The sequence below is a fragment of the Brachycentrus maculatus genome, unplaced genomic scaffold, assembly GCF_059751285.1.
Source record: "Brachycentrus maculatus isolate JH-2025_06_01 unplaced genomic scaffold, ASM5975128v1 h1tg000366l, whole genome shotgun sequence".
Taxonomy (NCBI): Eukaryota; Metazoa; Arthropoda; class Insecta; order Trichoptera; family Brachycentridae; genus Brachycentrus; species Brachycentrus maculatus.
The window spans coordinates 88,987-112,006 of record NW_028281115.1 but is presented as its reverse complement, the minus strand read 5'-3'; the positions used below and the strand labels follow the sequence as shown (position 1 = coordinate 112,006).

At 27.5% G+C, this 23,020-nt stretch overlaps 1 long non-coding RNA gene across 1 annotated transcript in view; it reads left to right on the top strand.

The window, feature by feature from the left end:
- The window catches only part of LOC148303495 (uncharacterized), a 106,056-nt gene that overhangs the window by 16,108 nt on the left and 66,928 nt on the right, over positions 1 to 23,020 (top strand). The window contains exon 2 of the long non-coding RNA XR_015838478.1: positions 22,506 to 22,560. This is a non-coding gene — a long non-coding RNA (uncharacterized LOC148303495). The remainder of the gene's footprint in view (positions 1 to 22,505; positions 22,561 to 23,020) is intronic.

Genomic DNA, 23,020 nt, shown 5'->3' with positions numbered 1-23,020 from the left:
AAAAAACCAATACTAATTTTAAATAACGCCTTAAAGGCATAATAATATCACTATTCCACTCTAGATCGTTAATTATTTACTCTTACAATAACATAACATTTTTACCAGTCTCTTGTTGATACGCGTACATGTGTCAGATATAATAAAAAATGCTTTGGTAGAGATATTATTGACTTTTAAGTGATTTATTATGTTTTCCTGTTACAGACATTTTAACTTAAATCTATATCAGGTGAATTTAGAGTAACCGATAAAAATCAAAAGATTTTATGAAATTTCCGCCACCAAACGTTATAGGTGAAAAAAATCCCATTGCGTAGTTAATTATTGCTACATTTTAATTCTACTATAAAACTTGCGTTTTTCAACCAGAGGTTGCTGTGGCTTAGTCTGATTTAATATAATAGAAAGAAAATAGAGTTTAATTGGAGAAATCATGTTTTATTTCTTAATACTTGTGAATCACAGCAAATAACAAAAATCTTGGAAACGACAATCACATAAGTTATTTGAATGTGGTTGTTACGTTCAACAAATGGCGCTACCATTGTGCTTAAAAAACTATTCACCGATTTCTGTTCTTGCAATCGGTGAAGAACTTAATAGATTTTAATCAAAGGAGCATTTACATTTATGTAGATAAAAAAACGGTACAAATAGGGACAAACACTTTTATGATTAAAAGAAAGATGGCGGACGGAAAGAAAAGTTTTGGTTGGAAAATGAATCAATGTCAAAATCAGAGAATCAGGAGGCTGATTTAAATCAAAATTTTATTCAAGAGCTTTAGATATATGGATTAAAACCAAAGTGTTAAATCAATAAAAAAACATGAAATCACATTTTTCAATTTCAATTTCTTATTTCTTAATAACAATAATTTATATATGTCATGTATAAAAGGAAACAATTTAATAAGCTGCGGACATGTCTTTGATGTGTCTATCCACACCAATAAATCATTGAAAGTTAATCGATCATTTTAAATTTCATACCAATCACACACTATAATCACTATTAAATCATCTCAAATGTACCAATTTGATTATATCATAATGTTACTTGAATAATTTTATATCCTGCGTCTGCGCATAAGATAAATTAACCGTAGACAAAAAGGTAAATTACTAAAATAGTAAGTATAGAGAGAGATTAAAGAGAGAGATTGGTAGCCAATTGACTGACATACGTCTTTGATGAAATTGTATACCTGTGACAGATGATAAATAGCTTTGATTCTCTTGAGCACAGGTGAAAGCGGTCATATTATATAATACAATCCCTGTCAAAAGCACTAGGATTTCATGTATTCATTTGAAGACGACTTTTTTAAACGAATGTGAAGTAATTCGCATAGAAATTGACATCAAAATGGGGTCAAAATGCATAACATTGTAATTACATATTAATTTTGATTATAAACCTGAAAAGGAAAGACAACTCATTCGCCAGCTAACCGCTGAATAGGTAAACATCTTTTCACGCCCGACTTTTTTTTAATATATAAAGAGAATAATTTATTTTATATTTTTAAAACTTCTTACTTTTCAACAACATCTTTGCAAAACCATATAATTATTTCGATAAAAAACATATTTTTCCATACAAAAACAGTGTTTTAAGAAAAAAAAATGTTACTTGGGTTTTAAGAAAATTAAATTGCAACTTATCGAATACTGGGCATTAAAGTACACCTTTTTCCATTCGCCTAATCATCATTTTAGTAAGTCAATGCGTAACCATTATTTTTAACTAACAAGTAATATCTTGGTTACGACGAATCTTTTTGCTAATAAAATAAAAACAAAGTTATTGTAATTACAGTAGAACCAGTCTAATCCATAACCATAATTACACAAATAACAAGGAAATTCCTAAAATGTGTTGAACGGAATATATAATCAGATGGAGAAGACAACGAAGAAGATTCTAGAATGCCCATGTCAATAGAATGCAAGAAAATGAACTGGTCCGAATTGCCATTCAAGAGAACCCAGACGAGAGATGATCTTCAAAGCGATGGCGTAATAACTGGCAGTTCACGTCACAAGAGACAAAATAGACAGATCCTTGGATCATTAAGAAGGAAGAAGAAGAAGTTTTATTCTTATTATGAATGATGATTACCTATATGAAGAGTAGAAGCGCATAAAAAGATGTATCGAAAAATATTAAGTGTTTTTTTAAAAAGAATAATAAAATTTAATAAAAGTTATCCACAAAAGTGAATGGTAACGTATCCATATTAAAAGTGAAATTTTCACAAAAAACTTTTAAAGGTTCCAAAAAAAAAGTTCGAGTAAGCTGTACCTAATTCAATGGCAGGGAATGATAAATAAAGCATCGGATATTGAAACTATTAAAACCATAAAAAGGATCATAAAGCCCATTTATGTCGGACTTCCAAAAAACTATCGGAAACTTATCCGTAACGATTTCTCTTATCACTTACAAAATGTCCTCGTAGTGTGGTGCAGGCAAATCCTGCACAAGAGACTCCCCTCCCCGAATGTCAGCGAAAACTTTATTGTGAACGAAATACTTGGCAAATTGTTCCACCTTACTCTACAAATTGTGTAAAGGGTTTGAAAAATGACATGTAAAGTAGACACACTTGCATAAAAGGGGGAAGTCTTCAATTCAACTAACTGAAATCGAAGGGGGAAGAAAATGTGGATCAAACGAAAAGATGTATCGTCACTGATATATAAAAAAACTGCATAATAATTTTATACTAAATACGTAATTTTACATCTCACCAACAGATGTCTCTAGTGAAGTTTTAGTGATTCATGAACAAGGTTTCTAAATTGGTTCATATATATAGAGCTTCCAAGAATTTGAGTAGTGTGGTTGTCAATAATGGGTAGAATTGGTGAATGTTACACGTGTGTAAAGTGATCACTCAAACCAGCCTATGACGGTCGTAAGCCCCGTAAATGCCCAGACTTCCATATTCTTCTTCATCTTTGATGAGATGTCAAAAAATAATCTAAATACGTAATTTTATTTTTAAAATATCCATTGAATTATTATTTTTTTTATTCTTTCCTTTCAATTCTTCTTCATTATTCGAGATTGGTCGTCAGCAACGAATGCAGCTAATATTTTTTTATAAATATGTGCAACGCATTATTTTTTATAAAATGATTTTTATTTTGGTAAAAAAAAATAATATAACACTCTCCTTTTCATAATACCACTTAAAACGCTGTTTAAAAACTTGCTGTTCTCTACGGCTAAACTGACGATGGAATGGTTATTTCGAAACCGGTAGTCATGAACTAGTATTCATGCAGTAGGTAGTCATGTAGTAGTCACAGGTGTATCATATAAAAACACGCGCGTATTCGATTGTACATTGTGCCAAAATTTCAAAGCAAACGTTGAATAACTTAAGGACATTTTTTATTTTGAACAATCGAATATTTATTTACATTTTTACTTACATAAATATTCAATTCAGTTAAATTTAATATGAGAAATTCGGTAGTAGCTTCAATACCTGACCATAAAAAAGTCTTAATGAAATTATAATAATTATAATGTTTATATTCGGTTTCAATTTATTTTTTTCGTTTGAATATATTTTATAATCTATTAATATTTGAAATTCAGAGGAATACAAATGAATATGTTTTTCTTTCTTTTACCTTTTCCCTTATTGTCTAGTCTCGAGTTTGTGAGCACGCGTGGAAAAGTAATATATTCCAGTCCTTACATGTCATAAATTGCAAAAAGGGAATGTGACGTCACAGAGGAGAAGAATGTGGAACGGAGCGGCCGGCCATTGTAGAACGTACGAAGAATATTCCAGAAGCACTAAAGCTTTTTTTTTAGAATAATTAATGGCGGATTCCAAGCATGAAAGGAAGGGCAAAATTACGTTTAGTTAAAGGGTTCCCTTAGAACCTACATTATTACGTTATTATATACTCGCATACGTGCATTCTTGGAAACTTTAATCAATTTTGAGAATAATACGGAGAAAACTGTCGTCTAGGTTCGCCATTCCACAAATTGAAATATGCATAATGTTTTTGTATGTATTTAAACTGATGCATGTTATGGCTTTGGATATAATATTTACATACCAGTTATAAAAATAATTGACCAAAAAAATAATAATACAAATAATACCAACGATTGAAAATTGAATTAAAAATTTTATCAATAAAACTATCTTAAGTCTTCTTATGTACAGTATTTAACAAAAACCTCCCTCTTTGACTTCCATAGCTGGAACTGTTGGACATTTTGTCTGTTGGACGTGATTTTCTTCCTCTGCAGGCCCGTATAGTACAAGTGATTTATTACTTATTTAATTTATGATTTATACTTATGATACATATTTATACTTATTAACATACGTCAATTAAAAAGAGGCAGAGAAATACTAGGGAAAATTTGGTAAAATCAAGTACTTCAAAAACGTGAAAGTAATCCAGCCAGGAGTCGAAATAATCGGTGGGTATGTATAAGGAGATGTATGAATATTGAAGAGGCGAAGATTGTTTGCTAAAAAAGATAGGTGTGACATTCTATTCTCTTTGCCTAACCCTACAGAAAAGCGGTGTTGGTTTGTTAATTTTTGGATAAGAGTTGGTTTTTGTGAATGAATTACTACATTTCTTGTATTGGAATATTGTTACAAAGATAATGTTTAAAATCAATAAATTTAAATATATTGTAAGCTGTATTATAATTTGAACTTTGATTTTGCCAAAAATCACGTTTTGTACCAGCAATTATTGTGTTTTTTTCATAGCAGGGCATACTTCACGTACATATATAAGTGGTGTAGCAAGAAATGTCGCCTTGTTAGTAGCAAAATACAATATAGAAAGTAAGCATACTTTTTGTCAAAAATTGTGCAATAATTACTTTCGCATGGGTTTGCGTTGAATAACAGCAATTACACTTATGAAAAATGTCATAATTATTGAAATTACTGGTATAATTGTGTATTTTGCCCGTCATTAAAAAGAAAACTCTTTATAATTCTGGATTAAGGCTAAGATCTCGAGCGTTCAAATGAGAATGAGAATCAGATGAATCAGAAATAAGAATCAGCCGCACTTTGAGCTACATGTGTGTCCACGCCCGATTTTTATAATGTAAATTGGAATTTTTTTGTTTTTAGAATATGTATACAATTTTTGTTTAACTCCTTACCTTTCAACAACTCTTTTCTTTTCAAACCTTTATAATGATTTAGATTTTTTTTTAAATTTTCAATGCAAAAACGGTGTTTTAACACGTTAACTGCCAACTATAAGATAACTCGTAGATTGCGTTCTTTGCTAGGACGACGACTACGAGTTATCTCGTGCTGTGTTTAGTAACCATATTCGTGCAGTTACGATAAAATTTGTAGTATATCAGTGCTAATATGGATAGATGGCTTCTGGTTAGGAAATAAAAAATCAATGCTGGCTTACATTAACAAAAAATAAAAAAAATAAATTAACACAAAACATAATTTTTTGAATATTCAAAATCAAGAAGTAATAAGATATTTTTATTGTTTTTGAAATTGGCTTTTTAGACCAGAATTCTGAAAATTACCGTGGCAGTCAACGTGTTAATAAAAACATCCATTACGTAAAATGTTACCTGGATTTAGAGAAAATTAAGTTAAGACTTAACGAATACTAGGCCTCGATCGCGAAATCGAAGTAATAATATGGTAAATACTTGATGCTTCAGTGGTACTCTTGGAACCGCATGTAGAAATTAAACGCCATGTTAGAGTAAACTAATACTACGTTTGGACGAAGCTCATCTGCAATTTTTTTAATGAAAAAAAGTGGAGTATAAGTCCTTCTGAAACCTCAAACACACTACACTACTCTGTACATTTTTTTCCTTTTTTGAACGAGATTCCCTATATGTTACAGTTCCGTCCTTTCAACATCACGTTTTATTTATTTACTTATTTATTTAAGTAAAACAAAAGACAATAATAATAATGAAATAAATAAACAATAAAATAACACTTGAACTAACTAACAAACCATCGAGCTACTTACCTCGGGAGTAAGCAGAGAGAATAGAATACCACATCTATCTGTCTTTGCAAACATTGGTCGCCTCTTCCACATTCATGCCTTTCCTCATAAATACTTGCCGTTTATTTCCTCACCTAACCTGACCGGTTTGAAGTATTTGACATACCCGATGTTTTTGTCATGTTTTTCTCGGTCTTCAATAATACTTATTTGAACGACAGTTGAAAGATCAAGCGTTTCATCTAAAAAACGTGCAAAATATGGTGCTACATGATGTACTATTTATCAAAGATCTCTTCTGTTATTTAAAAAAAAACTATTTATTTCTTAACCGATTAAAACCTATCGATTTTCTTCGACAATTTTGTTTTGTAGGAAACCGTTGTATGGTGAATATCTATTATTTGTATGGCATACTTTTGTTAAAGTCTTCCTTTTGTAGTTTCTATTATAGCTTGTTTCATAACGTTGCAGTTTGACAATTTGCTTTCTTTGAGAAATTTGTGACTTATTGACAATGATCATGTTATATTGGGTAACATTGCAAACCTGTTGTGGTTATCGAAATATGGATTCGTTCATACATATATGGAGTCAATACAACCAGGGAAAGATTGATATAAGCTTCTAACGGCATAAAAATTACAAGTGATCACTATTTATTTGATCATTGTGTTGTTCTGTGTCCTTATAATAAAAGGAAAGCAACCAGCACACGAACCATTACGAAATATTGTTTTTTATTATAAATTAAACACTTGAATATACCACTTTGTCGAGTTTTATTTTTATTTACGACTAGTTTCAAAAACGACAGTTGTTTTCGAAACAAGTCGTAAATTAAAATAAAACTCGATAAAGTGGTATATTCAAGTGTTTAATTTTAATAAAATAATCATGTCATTCCACAAACTTAATGCCGAATCAATTAATAATATAAATATGGTTTTCTTCAACTCCGAAAGAAAAAGAAAATTGTAGAGAGTGTATTGAAAATCACATTTTAAATTAATGTTTTAATTTGTAGCAGAAGATAAAAACAACTGTCGTTTTCGAAACTAGTCGTAAATAAAAATATAACTCGATAAAGTGGTATATTCAAGTGTTTCATTTTAATAAAATAATCATGTCATTCCACAAAGTTAATGCCGAATCAATTAATAATATAAATATTGTTTTCTTTAACTCCGAAAAAAAAAAATTGTAGAAAATGTTTTAAAAATCACATTTTTAAAACAGTCATACTGATTTCCTCTTTTCAAAATGAATTTAGATATCTAAAATGAAACAGAAGAAGAGTTGATAGGCAAAAGTTATTTCACATCAATAGTATATTAAGAGCTCTTGAATAAACTTCTAATTGAATTATATTCCCGTGGACTCTTGAGTCAGAGATTTAAGTTTCGACAACTATTCTGTGATATTTTTACAAACACAAGCCCCATAGAAAACAAAAAAAAATTGTAATTCTATTAATTATTTTTGATATCTCAACATAGATGACGAAAAACATGGAAGTCTGGGTCTTTAAATGGGCTGGTTAAGTGAACGCTTTACACGCGAGTAATATTCACCATTTCACCCATAATTGACAACCTCATTTATATTTAAGTTTGCAAGTTCCGAACCGAATTATTCTACATGCTGGAAAACGCCTGAAAACATGAGGTTCAATTTTCAATTTCGCTAATCTTTTCTTCAAGTTTTCTCCACTAAGCCTATGACAGGTTATAAACCCTCTAAATAGCCAAGATTCCATAAACATTTTTTGACTCTAAAATATATATATATATATATATATATATATATATATATATATATATATATATATATATATATATTTATATATTTATATATATATATATATATATATATATATATATATATATATATATATATATATATATATATATATATTTATATATATATATATATAAATATAATATATATATATATATATATATATATATATATATATATATATATATATATATATATATATATATATATATATATATATATATATATATATATATATATATATATATATATATATATATATATATTTATATATAAATATATATATATATATATATATATATATATATATATATATATATATATATATATATATATATATATATATATATATATATATATATATATAAATATATATATATATATATATATATATATATATATATATATATATATATATAAATATATATATATATATATATATATATATGTATAAATATATATATATATATATATATATATATATATATATATATATATATATATACATATATATATATATATATATATATATATATATATATATATATATATATATATATATATATATATATATGTATATATATATATAGATGATTGTTTATATATATATATATATATATATACAAACATCTACATAGAAGTCAACCGGACTAATTCAAAGTACATTATTTAATTAGCAAATAGTTCTGATTATACAACACATTATAATTAATGATCTTGCGGAATTTAGAAACTCACCATGTGAGATTTCACGGTGCATCGTACGGCTCCAGCTGGAGGCGGATATATATACATAGGATGTGAAGTACAAAATAAGAGAGATTCTCTACAGCATGAATAACTTCAATGCCAAAATACGCCCACACGCCCGCATAAGACATAACTACAAGCAGCACAAATGATTGTGAAGTCTTTTAACTGTGAAACAACAATTAAATTAATTTAATGAGGTTCGGTCGAGTACCTGCGCTGAATCATAAAACGTTCATATGCACCGTTTCTATACTAACGAGCCAAATTTTAATTTTATTAATTTTGTAGGAATGTTATATTTGTATTAATGCACAATGTTGGGAATACATTACATTTGATTATGATATTACATTACCAGAAATAATAATACGTTGCCTAATTTGATTAACAAATGCTGATGTCATCACCTTGAAACATTTTACATATGCACACAGTCAACATATATTATTGTAAGATACACGTGGTTAACTTATCATGTATTATTTCGAGAAATAAAAATACTTTGTGTTCTAATCCACTCATGTGAGTGGATCAGAACACAAAGTATTTTTATTTCTCGAAATAATATCTCAAAATGATCCACAAAGTTAATGCTTTCAATATTCAAAACAACTTATCATGTCTTCATTTTTTTCTTCTCATTTATCTGTACCAAAATGGTACATAAGGAACCGAATTAGACAGATGAGAGGCTAATTGATTACCATTCAAGGGAAGGTTCAGTGAACAGAATCAGCTTCTAGGATAAAGCAGTAGAATATGTAATAGAAATTAAAATATATTTTTAAATAATTTTAAAATTTTTAAAACGTATAAGGGGTCCATAATTGTTCCTTGAATTTGTTTCTTATCAAGTTAAGATTGATTATTTTTTAGTATTTATATTTATTTTATGCATTTAAAAATAGTTTTGTAAAGAATTTTTTTTTATCCAATTCAAGTTCGACAGGAGACTTAAGGGAGATTAAAAATGCAAAAAGATCAATACGCCATGAACCAAAAAGTTACTCAGAAATATATTTCAATTACATCTAATAATGTTAATTGATGGGACCTTAAGTCAATATATTTTGAGCTTTTAACTCCTTCTGACTCATGTCCGCATCCAATGGTGCATAAAGCACAATACTGGATTGAAATCGTGTAAACTGAATTATATGAAGGCAAGGTAAACAGTCTTGCTCTGTGTTTTTAGATATTAGATAAAAAAGACTTGTGTGAATCAGTTCGTGTGATAACATAACTTTTATACAGGAAAGGAAATGGAGGGGGAATGGTAGGTAGGATATAAAGATTATCAGGAATGATAACGGTACTAGGAGTTGCATACTCATACGTTATGTATGTACTGATAATTTTTACACGACGCTTGAAGAAGTTTTAAAGTACTTAGTGAAATTTCAATAACAAAAACATTGTTGTTATAATACTGTGTAGTTCTTTTTTTTAAACCTTAATAACGAAACAAAAAAGGAGAATAACAGAAATGGCTACTGCATTCGGGTTTGCCAAAGCTTATCAAAAAGCTTAAGATGTATTTTTGAAAACTCCTCCGGAATTACCACTTAACCAAAACAACTTCCTTTCCCCGATGTTTTAAATTAAACTTACTTAAAAACATACCAGGGAGGCAGAGAGAGTAGGGGATCATACAACTCTCTGGCTTTACAAACCAACTTCTCTTCTTCCGCATGCATGCACGTTAATTACTTCAACTTTCGAAATGTTAACTTTATAAATATTTTTTTCAAAAACGGGATTTATATTACCCATCGAGTGATTTTGATTTAGGAATGGCTCTCAATAGAAAATCACATAGAGTAAATGCATTAAATTTGCTTGTAGGGCATGGCGAGATAAAAGGAGCATTGGTACAGTATACCATAGCGAGTGTTTTTGCCTAGAATTTTCATTTACAAATTTCATGAAATTATTGTAACCTTAAACATTAAGAGTAAATCCACTCACGAGTAGGCATAGGCTATAAAACCTAAAAAGTTGAAGCCCTAGTAGCCTCACGATAAGCGGTATTGCATAAGCCGTGGGTAGATTTCAGATTCACTTGGACGTTAGGTAATTTAAAAAAAACGAATACTTTTTCAGTAAGTCTTAGTGATAATATGACGGTACAATTGGAGACCATGAGCACCAACAAAAGTTATATTTGCGAATGTAATATGTCATATATCTTAGTATAGCCTAATGTATCTGTGATTCTACAATGATTTTCTCAGCCTTGACACGATACATTTTTAAACAAATATCTTCATCTTCTTCAAACCCTCATCCGCACCCAATAGAGCATAGGGCACTGCATCATATAAACGCAGGGTTATCTTGATCGTTAACACATGAAGGAAAGGTGTTCTGCTCTCCGCTTCAAGCACCAGTCCAGGGTAATATTGAATAAATAATAGAGTGAAAAAATCACGTATATTTATTAGACCCCCCCCTGGTAATTGAAACCTGGGCCTCCAGTACGGTAGCCGAGCGTTATATACGCCATTATATACGGAGCCGGACAAATCATTATCATTAATTCAGTGCTTTATTATCCCGAACTCTTTTCGGAACCATTTCTAAACATCGTCGATAATGCTTATCTTAGCCTTGTACTCTTCGCAATTCACAATTTATAATAATTTTAGTTTTAAGCTACATTTCCTTAATGGGTAATAAATTTTTGCCCTATTTATTCGTTCTTTTATTATTTTTATATATGGTGTGTTTTTATTTGTATCCATGGTGAAATCATTTTTCATTAACTTTATGTATGTATATATGTTAAAATAATATTTATTATCTTCCGTTTCCGTATCCCGCGAATCACTATCATTTATGTTTACTGAATTTATTGCTTTGATGTATTTTTTCATTGGTCTTTTATTCGTAAACTATTCTTGGTAATCGAATAAGCGATCAGTCTTTTCTTTGTGAAACATATTTATTCAAACAAGAAATAACAACGAGTAGGTACGCAATATAATTTTTTTAATACAACTATAATTTTTTTATTACTTGCATCTCTATTAAAAAAAACATACCCAACTTAATAATCTCAAGTTAGTATATTGGAAATACATTTATGTAAGATGCAAATTAAAAATTATTGAATGAATGGCTAAAAGAAATTATAAAAAACACTCACTATCGAACATCGGACACAACATATAATAACATCAAATCACAATGATTTATTTTGGGGATTTACTATTATTTTGTTGAATATTCAGTATTATTGTCGCTTTCCCTAAAGAGCTTAATTTTTGTGACAGTAAAATAAGGCATTTTTTCAAAAAAGATACATATTTATTGTTGATGACAGGTTATAATAATAAATAATATGATAAAAAACGCAATTTTCCTAAAAATACTACCTCATATCCGATTATTTGTGAGATATTATATGATACATTGTTTATTCTTGGACAAAAAAGAATAAAAATTTAACAGAATCTTCACTTTCCTTTGAGTATATTGTAATATGGCCTGGTCAACTTTTTGACATCTCATACATCTGGTTTGGGTTCGTCCGGGTTGCATAGCCATCGAACTCACTTTTAACACATTAAAAAAAAGAATACATAGAGAAGCATTGAATGGTGTATATTTTTATGACACTTTTTTAAAAATGAAGAAATATACATTCATTTGAATGTATATTTGCTTGTGAATTTTCATAGTATTTTGAAAAATTATCATAAACTTGATTACAATTTTATTTTGTGGTATACACAAATATTTATCAGATACTTGTTTTATAGGCTTAAGCAACCTAATATTTTTAAAAAATACAGCTATCGGAAAACGGGAGTCAAATCTAAAGCCTATTGAAAAGTGATAACTAGTAATAAAGCCCATTACTATGAAGTAAAAAATGAGCAAAGATTTTGCAACAAAAAAACACATGAGAAAAAATATTAATATTTAATAATGTACAATTGTTTTTCATAATAATATGCCAAACTATTTTTGATTGTAATGGTTTAGTCTCAAAATATATGTAAATACTTGTAATTAATGATAAAATGTAGTAATACTGTAATGATACAACTGTTAAGTACTAATTAACACATTTAATGTAATATCAACTTACTTAAGTAAACAATAAAAATAAAAACAATAGAGTCCACGACACGTAGTCAGCACGGGACCATAACCCGACTTAACTAAAATTCGTATTGAAACCTTACGGTATATTATATAACGACAACCTGCAGATGAACAAACTTTTAAATTGCTGTTCTTTAACTTCGTAAATTTGCATTTATAATACTTTCTCGTACACCTAAAACGGTAGGGGACAATTAAAAGTGAGCACAGCTGTGATGGAACGAATAAACCCAAGTTTCGTCCCACGATTCTAATGGAAATTACCAAACATTTTCTAAAGGACGCGAATTACACGAATAATTATTATATTCGACGTTGAGATATTGAAGAAAATTGTTTGGATTTTGATTTAAGCAATTATTTACATATATTTTACACTAGCTGTACCCGGGTACGGGTTGTCGTAGCTCATTCTGGTAAATTGAAAAAGAAAAAAAAAGGAAATACGTTTTTATTATAATATTAATTTTACAATCTTTTTAAAACGATGAAAATACTTTGTGTTTTATTTTATTTTATTTTATTTTATTTTATTGGAAGGAAGAACAACAGTTACAATATATGATACATACAGAATACAAAAAATAAAATCATGAGTACCAATTATAGTTCTTCACAACTATGCATAAGAGAGGTCTATATAAAGGAAGAGACATGAGACAAGGATGGGATACAGAGAAAAGGAGATGGCAGTGATAGGAAAAGAAGAAAAGGAAAGGACAGGGAATAGAATTAATTTTTTTGGGTTTATAAGATTTCGAACAATTTAGCTTTAAATTTTGAAAGATTGGAGTAGAACATATCAAGGTGAATATCAATGTATGAAACAATAATGCACTCGAAAACATTGTAAATGCTACTTGGACAGTATCCCCCAAGAAGCACGCTGTCCGCCATCGGCAATGTTATGTTTTATTTGTGTTACTGTTACATCAACAGATGGCTCTGCCATTTCGGTCAAAAGCCTGTTTTTACCCACCGCAGAAGTATGTTACACCTTAATGGAACTGAAGCAATTGAGTTGGTTAAATAAGGATGAGAGTAGACTGAATGCAGTCGACATGCGTTCTCTCAGATGAATGTGTGGCAAAACGTTCTATGACAGATGTTGGAATGGTGATATAAGAAAAAAATGCTAGGCTGGGATATGCATTATCGATAAAATTAAGAAAAGTGTGTTGAGAGAGGGTTTGTAATAGGAGATGCATGAGCTCCAAAATTTGAGTAGTGTGGTTGTCAATCATAGATAGAATTGTGAATGTTACACGTGTATACATAAAGTGATCACTTAAACCAGCCTTTGATGAGTCGTAAGCCTCGAATACCCAAACTTCCGTAAACTTCTTTATCTTTGTTGAGATGCCAAAATATAAGTGGAGAAACCCAGACTTGTGAACAAGGATTTGCACACACTCAAAGTGTTTTATATTTAACTATTAATATCTCATTTCATGAATCGAAGCTTTTGATAAGTATTTAAACTCTTTGTTAATCACTTTATTACTTCCTACAATATGAAAACAATTTCAGAATTTATAAAAGAGTAGAAACAGTTGCGTGCAGTTGGTCGATTTCAATTACCAGAAGCTTTGCATAAAATTTGTATTGACACAACTGTATTACACCAACTCCTAGTATTGCCATAGTTCGTGCAAAAAGGAACACAATTATTAAACTTGCAATAATTATTATTATCGAGTCGCCGTATTCGCGCGGTGGGCAATGCTGACGAAGAACTGCTTCAGTTTCGGCAATCGTTACAGTGTGACGAGATTCGATTGTTTTTACAACACTGGCAAGAAAGCTATAGACAATAATCGCACCGGGAGACAATAAATTTGCTCGCAGATCACGTAGAAAGGGGACAAAAAGTGTCACAAGAAGCCGTGCACAGACCGTAAGACAGGGCAAATAGACATGGCTGGAAAAAGGTTTTGAGAAACGCCATTGCTGACACAATGTTGCTCATTGCAAGGTACGAAGTGCACGTGAAATTATAACTCTCGATAATACTACCACGAACTATGTCAATGTGTTTTGTGAAACTTTTGCGATCGCATAAAAACACATTGATACGAATCATTAAATATGAATTTTATATTTGGGCAGAGGCGTATTACAAACGTATTGATATTATTGATTTTATGTCGTTTGGTCTTATCTTTTTCCGTAATGGAGTACCTATATTATGCAAAATATGTCCGGCTTGATATTCTTAAAATTAATATTTCTTTAGACCAGCTCCACAGTTTTTAGGTAAGGATCAGTGAGGTTCGTTTTAGTTGGAAAAATGATTTTTCAACAAGTTTTACCATCGAAAATATGGTTTAAATAATGAAAGATATTTTTTTCTGATTCTGAAAATATTGTGAATTCTGGAGCTATAATAAGTAATATCGTGTGTAGTAAATTATTATAACAATTTATTTTATAAAATTATAGATAAATATTTAAAAAAATTCAAATCTTAATTCTCTTAATATCAACATTCCTTTATTACCAGCTTTAAAGTAGGTGCGTAGGTAAGGATTGGTTAGGTTAGGTTACGTTGGAAAAAATATTTTGAAATAAGTTTTGTCATCAAAAACTCACGTAAAATATGAAAAAAAAACATTGAATAATTTTATAAAACAAGGAAAAAAAAAAAAAAGAGTAATATTTTTCGGAGTTATATGAAATATTATCGCGTGCAGAAAATTATTGTGATAAACGAACATAATAATTGATTGAATGAAATAAAAGATGATAAATATTAAATCATTTTTAGATCTTGAGGTCATACGCTATTATTATCTCTTCTCTTGACACCTTTAGGATTTTAAAATATGAAATAACACCGTGGGTTTATGGAATGCATGGAAGGAACAATGGAAATCGTGCGGGAAACGAGTAGGTGAAATAAAAGATTAAGTAATACAGTTTCCTGACATCTTCGTTTGCGTGCTGACAAAATATTTATCTGTGATCCGCCATTTGAAGGTCACTGTGATGAATCCAAATTTAGACGTCATATCTATTAATCATTGTGCCCTCAAATCTCAACTAGCTTTTTGTGTGTGGTTTGAAGAAAACCATTGTTAAGATTGCTTATAAAGTATATTCATTTTAAGAAATTATTTATATTTTTAAATCATATTTTAATAAATTCAATCAAATAAATTCAAGTTTATATATATTCTTGATAAAATATCGCTCACTCCTTTTAAGAACGTCATAAATCAAAAAACTTGATTTTATAGGAGAACGTTTTTAATGTTTACAAATATAACATAATGTATTAAAAATAAATATTGAACTTTTTACTGTGCAACAGATCTTTTTAGGTTTAACCTGAAGGTTTTTTCTCCATTTGAAAAATATTTAGTAAATTTAAAAAAATAATTCAACACTACCTTTTCTTCAAAATGCAAAAACAACACTTTCTGCCCTGTAGCGGGTAAATATTGAGTTAAAAAAATCCCGCTTTTGCGGGGATATAGTACATTTTGTGGGCATTCCGAATACAAGCACAACTGAAAATTGACGATTTTTGATTTATGACGTTCTTGAAAGGAGTGAGCGATATGCATTAAAATGTATTAAATGTATTAAAATCACTGACCTATTAAAATATTATCAATATAATTTTCACAGCAAATATCTCAAAATACATACAAGTATGTCAATAAATACTTACTTTATTATAAATATCCCCGAAATATAGATATAAGCACTTAAATTACTCATCGCCTTTAAAACACTTAGCCTTACCCTAAACTCTTATTTTTTCCACATAATTATAATAATTGTACGTACTTTAGTTGATAAGGTTAATTAAAATATAAATACCTAGAATTACATGGCTACAAATATTAGTTTTAAAATGACCTTTAATTTTAAAACAATTGTCACAGAAGTTTTGTTTAAAGGTTTTTAAAAAAATCTAAAATAAAGTGAACAATTTAGTAGACTCAGTGTTTGATTTTACCATTAAAAGTATAAATATGGAGTTTTTTTACATTTAAAGTCAATAAATAAATAAAAGTGAAATTATTAATGATGTTCATAAAAACAACAAACTACATCATCTATTTTCATTTTTCTATCTACACTCAATTGTGTATATATAAGGCATTTTATTAAAAGACACGCACCAACCATTCTCTAGGGTTCAGATTAAAATTTTCCACTGTTTATTTCCTATAAGCAGGATGATAGTCTCCAATTAAATTCCCAACGTGGGCAAAATCGCTCCCCATAGGGCGATTGAAGGCACTTGGGGAGCGATCAACAGTATAGAATGTTTTAATGTAATTTTGCAGTCTATTTTTTTAATTTTGAGAGATTTCTGTTTTTGTTTAAAATCAAAGTTTTTGAATCAAAATTCCACCCCCTTGGCGATGAAAACAAAAATATTGTTTTTGAGGCAAATACCCCATTGAGAAGGGTAGCTATAAAAATGTAATATCTCCTAGGAGGCAATACGCCAAAGAGGTTGGGAATCTGTGATTAAGGTTCTGTAATTATATAAACTTTTGATATTTTCTTAGTTGTATTTTCTTTCACTGTTTATATATATATATATATATATATATATATATATATATATATATATATATATATATATATATATATATATATATATATATATATATATATATATATATATATATATATATATATATATATATATATATATATATATTATCATTGGCAAATATGTGCAACGTACATGTAAATTAAAAATAAATATTAAAAATCCAGCGTTTTCTTGATAAAAAATTACTACAAATTCTTGAATAACTTCGTAAATCTTACGATATTAAATATATTATATAAATCCAAGATAAATCTTTGAAAATTGAATAAACACAAACCACAAAATTTGACCCGACCAAATCAGAGAGCATATTTATGCTTATTTATGGTGTAAACCCGCACTACTTATTAATTCAGTATAATTATGAGGACTTGAGTATGTAAATAAAAATATTTTCAGGTCTTTATATCACATTGAATTTGCAAGAGTTTGTTCAACCAATTTATAAACTGCTAAAAAGACGATATTGATATTTGTATTTAAGCATGTTATAGTAGACACTGTAAATAACGGAACCATCAAAATGAAAACAATACCTTTACGATACATAGTACTGTCATAGTAAATTTATTATATCTGACTGTCTGATGATCAACAGTACTAGTTCCGTGTCAAGAATTTTCCAAAAATAAATGATCTATTACAATTCGTGCTGTTTTCCACTAGCAGAGAGATTGTATTTCATTCGATGTAATCCCATTACTAATTGAGTACAAGAATATTATTCAGAATATCATGAACTTGGGAATTTGAATACCAGAATCACGAAACTATCCGCGATACTAAAGTTGACACCAATATTCTCGTCAATCATAACACACATTTCTCTACGCGGAGAGAGTTGCTTCTGCTTACCGTTAGTCCTGGTCCAAAGTATGCCGAACGAAAAAGAAAGTAACACAACCACGTAACAATACACATTTCAACTGGCTATTACGTCCGGTTAAATAGAGCATCACTTTCACCCTTTACACTCAGTGGCCAAATCACAACGATTTTTGTCAATTTTATATTTATAATTATTCACCTACTCAGTATTATAAGTAGGAAATAGTAGTTAAATGTGTCTTATTATCAATATATATATTTTTAATATTTGATTCAAATAAAAGTTTTTCTGTACAACATTTTAGGTGTGTCTAAATACTTGTTCACAAATCTGGATAAACTCCAATTATGAGATTTATTTTTTATAATCTTTTTTGACATCTCAACAAAGATGTCTTTAGTTATTTAAGCACCATGTTTTGAATTTGAACTATATATATATATATATATATATATATATATATATATATATATATATATATATATATATATATATATATATATATATATATATATATATATATATATATATAGAAGTTTAAAGAATTTTAGTATTGTGGTTGTCAATCATGGGTAGAATCAGTGAATATTACACGTGTGTAAAGTGATCACTTAAACCAGCCTATGACAGTCGTAATCCTCGTAAATGCCTAGACTTACATGTTCATCTTTGTTGAGATGTAAAAAAATATTTTGAAAAATAACTCTCACAATTGGATTTTATCCAGATTTGTGAACAAGTATTTGGACACCCTCAAAATTTTGTAAAGAAAAACTATATTAATCAAATCATCGTTATAATTTGTGTAAAAACATTGAGTAATCTTTAAACTAATTTTTTGAAATAAACGTTTTGCGTCATGATATTTCAAAAATGCATTTCATGACATTGTACTTATACAGAGATAATTTCAAAATAAACGGTTTTCATTATTAAGTTCACTCTGATTCTAAGTTGTCATGTTTGTGATTTGTGAGTGACGTTTTGTCATTTCCATTTTGAATATTTGATTCAAACAATTTTGACTTAATGCTATTTCGACACATGTTCAAAGGATTAGCTTTGTAATAATGAATGAGTTATTGTAAATATTTAATAAGTTAGACATTTTTTTAACTCTCAATTTTCTGGATTTTTTATTTTGCAAAAGGACGAGATAAATTCAATACTCTTTATCTGTTGATATTATATTATATTGTTTCTAAATATGTTTTTAATGAAAAATAACAAATAAATTAATAAAATACGGCATCACACATTTAAAAAAAAGTTTTATTAAAGATTTAAAAAAAAATTAAATGACAATGATGTTGTGGTCCTGTAGTCAGTTAAACTAACCTTCCAGACAGAGTTTCTAGGTTCGAGTTCTCTCTACCAAAACTTCATTTCGTTAATATTTCTGTAAATATTTGATTCCCAAATATCTTTAATTCTGTTGGAATTATTTGTTATTGCATTCTGATATTGTAAATTCATTTTGGTATCTCTCTTCTTCTCATAAATATTTAAATTTTTGAGGCATGGTTGGGTTAAAAGTGTCGCACCTTTTTGTTGGGATCTGCATGGTAGGATCTTTTTTATATCACCTCGAAAACTAAAAATTGCTACTGGAACAGAGGTTTAAATTTTATCTCATCCATTGCAACATTAAAAACTTTAATGACTTTTTGTTTATTTTTTATTAATTTTTTTGAAGCTTCCTTTCTTTATTAATTAAAATAAAATCAAAATTGTTATACTTAATAAAAAATAAATTTCTGTAAAATATGAGTTTTTTTTATTTGCTGAAATTCCATGCCTCAAAGAATTAATAATATGTGTTGAATAATATGTGAACATTGATACGTAAGAATAATTTCATTAATTGATTCGGCAGTCACTTTGTCGTAAAATCTATCCATTTTTTATTAATGATTTTCTTTGTAAATATTGATATTTACTAAGTAAATATTAATTAAAAACGTAAGAATAAATTATTAATTGTTCGGATAGAAGCTGTCTGAGAAAACCCTACATAATCCAACAGTTTGTTGTATTCTACAGAATAATCCACAGGATATAATATTATCAGGGCTATTCTTACTAAAACCGATACCTACTTAAGTGAGGGATTAGAACGAATAGATTACATGTTCCGACAAACTGAAATGAGATACATCAATCCCCAAAAAAGGAGGCAATTTGTAAATGCATTTCTTTAGTAGCAAAGTTACAGAACAGAATTGTATCGACTGACCAAAATATTTTATTTTAATTGACACCACTTAAAAAAAAGTTTTTTTTGGGTAATACGAATATCCAAATTTTCACTTGATTATTGGATTAAATTTTACTTTTATTTAAATATATACACTGTGATATATATATATATATATATATATATATATATATATATATATATATATATATATATATATATATATATATATATATATATATATATATATATATATATATATATATATATATATATATATATATATATATATATATATATATATATATATATATATATATATATATACACACACATATATATATATATATATATATACATATATATATATATATATATATATATATGTATATATATATTTTCACTTGATTATTGGATTAAATTTTACTTTTATTTAAATATATACACTGTGATATATATATATATATATATATATATATATATATATATATATATATATATATATATATATATATATATATATATATATATATATATATATATATATATATATATATATATATATATATATATATATATATATATATATATACACACACATATATATATATATATATATATACATATATATATATATATATATATATATATATATATGTATATATATATATATATATATATATATATATATATATATATATATATATATATATATATATATATATATATATATATATATATATATATATATATATATATATATATATATATATATATGTATATTGTGAGGCGTTTCGTCTTATCAATACATTATCAAAATCTTGTATTTATTTTAAAAAAAGTAGAACTCAATCCAAAAATCTTGTTTAATTTTGGATATTTTTATATATAATAAATAAAAAGAAATATTATTAATGAGTTTGTTTAATCGTCAATAATATAAAGCAAAGTGATTAGTCTTAAACTAAAAATTCTCGGGTGATGATGTTAAATATAATACAGACGTTACGTGAAGTTTCTTAGAAATAAAGTTAATTCTATATGTGAGAAGAGGAAAAGAAGAATAGCAGATACGGCATAAATGTCCCCCTCGTACTCGTACTAACTTTTACGTAAATTTTTTTTTGTTGTTTCGCTTTTTTTTTTAAATTTAAATCGATAAAAAAAACCTTTATTTAAAAATAAATCAAAGGTAAACATCAATATTAAAAAAAAGTATAATAATCATTTAATAATGACATTATTACAAAATATAAAAAAAATATATACATCTTTGATATCGCTAAATAGGCAGCTGTGTTTTGGTCTGAGTGTTAATTATTTAGTTCCTCAATCAGAAAATTGGAAATTGTTTGATTCGGTTGTAGAGAACGTAAACATTATTACATACACACATCGATCTACTGTCAGATTAACAAGGGAAGTTTCTACCCTTTAGTTGGTGCGATTACCGTTTTATTTATTTATATCACGGTTAATGCCCTTATTATTTATTTAGTAGGCATGCGAAATTGTTATTTAGGTGGATTAATCTACTTATACATATGTACGCTCGTACATCTATATAAATAAATGTTTATGCAGACATCCATGAATTTCTATATCAGATGTCAATTGCTGATCTATATAAATTATATCAATATGATATATATATTTAGTTGAAAAATATTACTTTATAGTAATAAACCCGCCAAAATACATAGATTCTCTACCTCTGAGCAAAACAACACGAAAATCATCAATAAAACATTGTTCAAAACAAAAGCGGAATTACAAGTTTAAAAACAAAATTAAACAAATACCACATTTATTCAAAAGAACTTTGAATAATGCGTTACAAATAAAACTTGTTTATTTTATGCATTTAGTTATTTAACAACAAAATTTTGAATGAAAAATAATATATATATATATATATATATATATATATATATATATATATATATATATATATATATATATATATATATATATATATATATATATATATATATATATATATATATATATATATATATATATATATATATATATACATATATATATAAACATATATATATATATTTATATATATATATATATATATATATATATATATATATATATATATATATATATATATATATATATAATATGATATCCTTTTTTTATAATGTTTTATTATTATTATTATTTAGTATTTTCCTTAATTATCTCTCATCTTATGTTTTTTATTTATTCCAGGGTTCGAACACAGACAAATCTTCAGCGGATGGTAGATACGTGTCTGCCGTGTAAAGTAAGTACCATTCATTTAAACATGCGTTTATCTATTTTAACGTAAGAATATTGTATTGCATTCATACAGTGTAGTGCTTTATCCGTCGGTTGTTAAAAAATACGATTTTTTTAATAAATAGATACCGTATAACTGTACATGTTAGATGAGACAAACCTACGCTTAGTTTGTTTAGTTAATATACTAATAAATTTAAATATTTTGTGAATATTTAACATGCCATCAAATTATGCTATTACTTTTATCTGCATTCAAAAAATAATAATCAGTGTAAAAACAAAAGAATGAAAACATTTTATTATTTGAAAGTCAACGCAGTAAAATTGGCTATTAAAATTGAGATGTACCTTTATACGTAGTTTCTAATATTCGTTTATTATTTATAACAAAAAACATGTATTCTATATGATATTACAAATTAAATATATGTACTCGAATATGACATATCCAGAAAATTCTT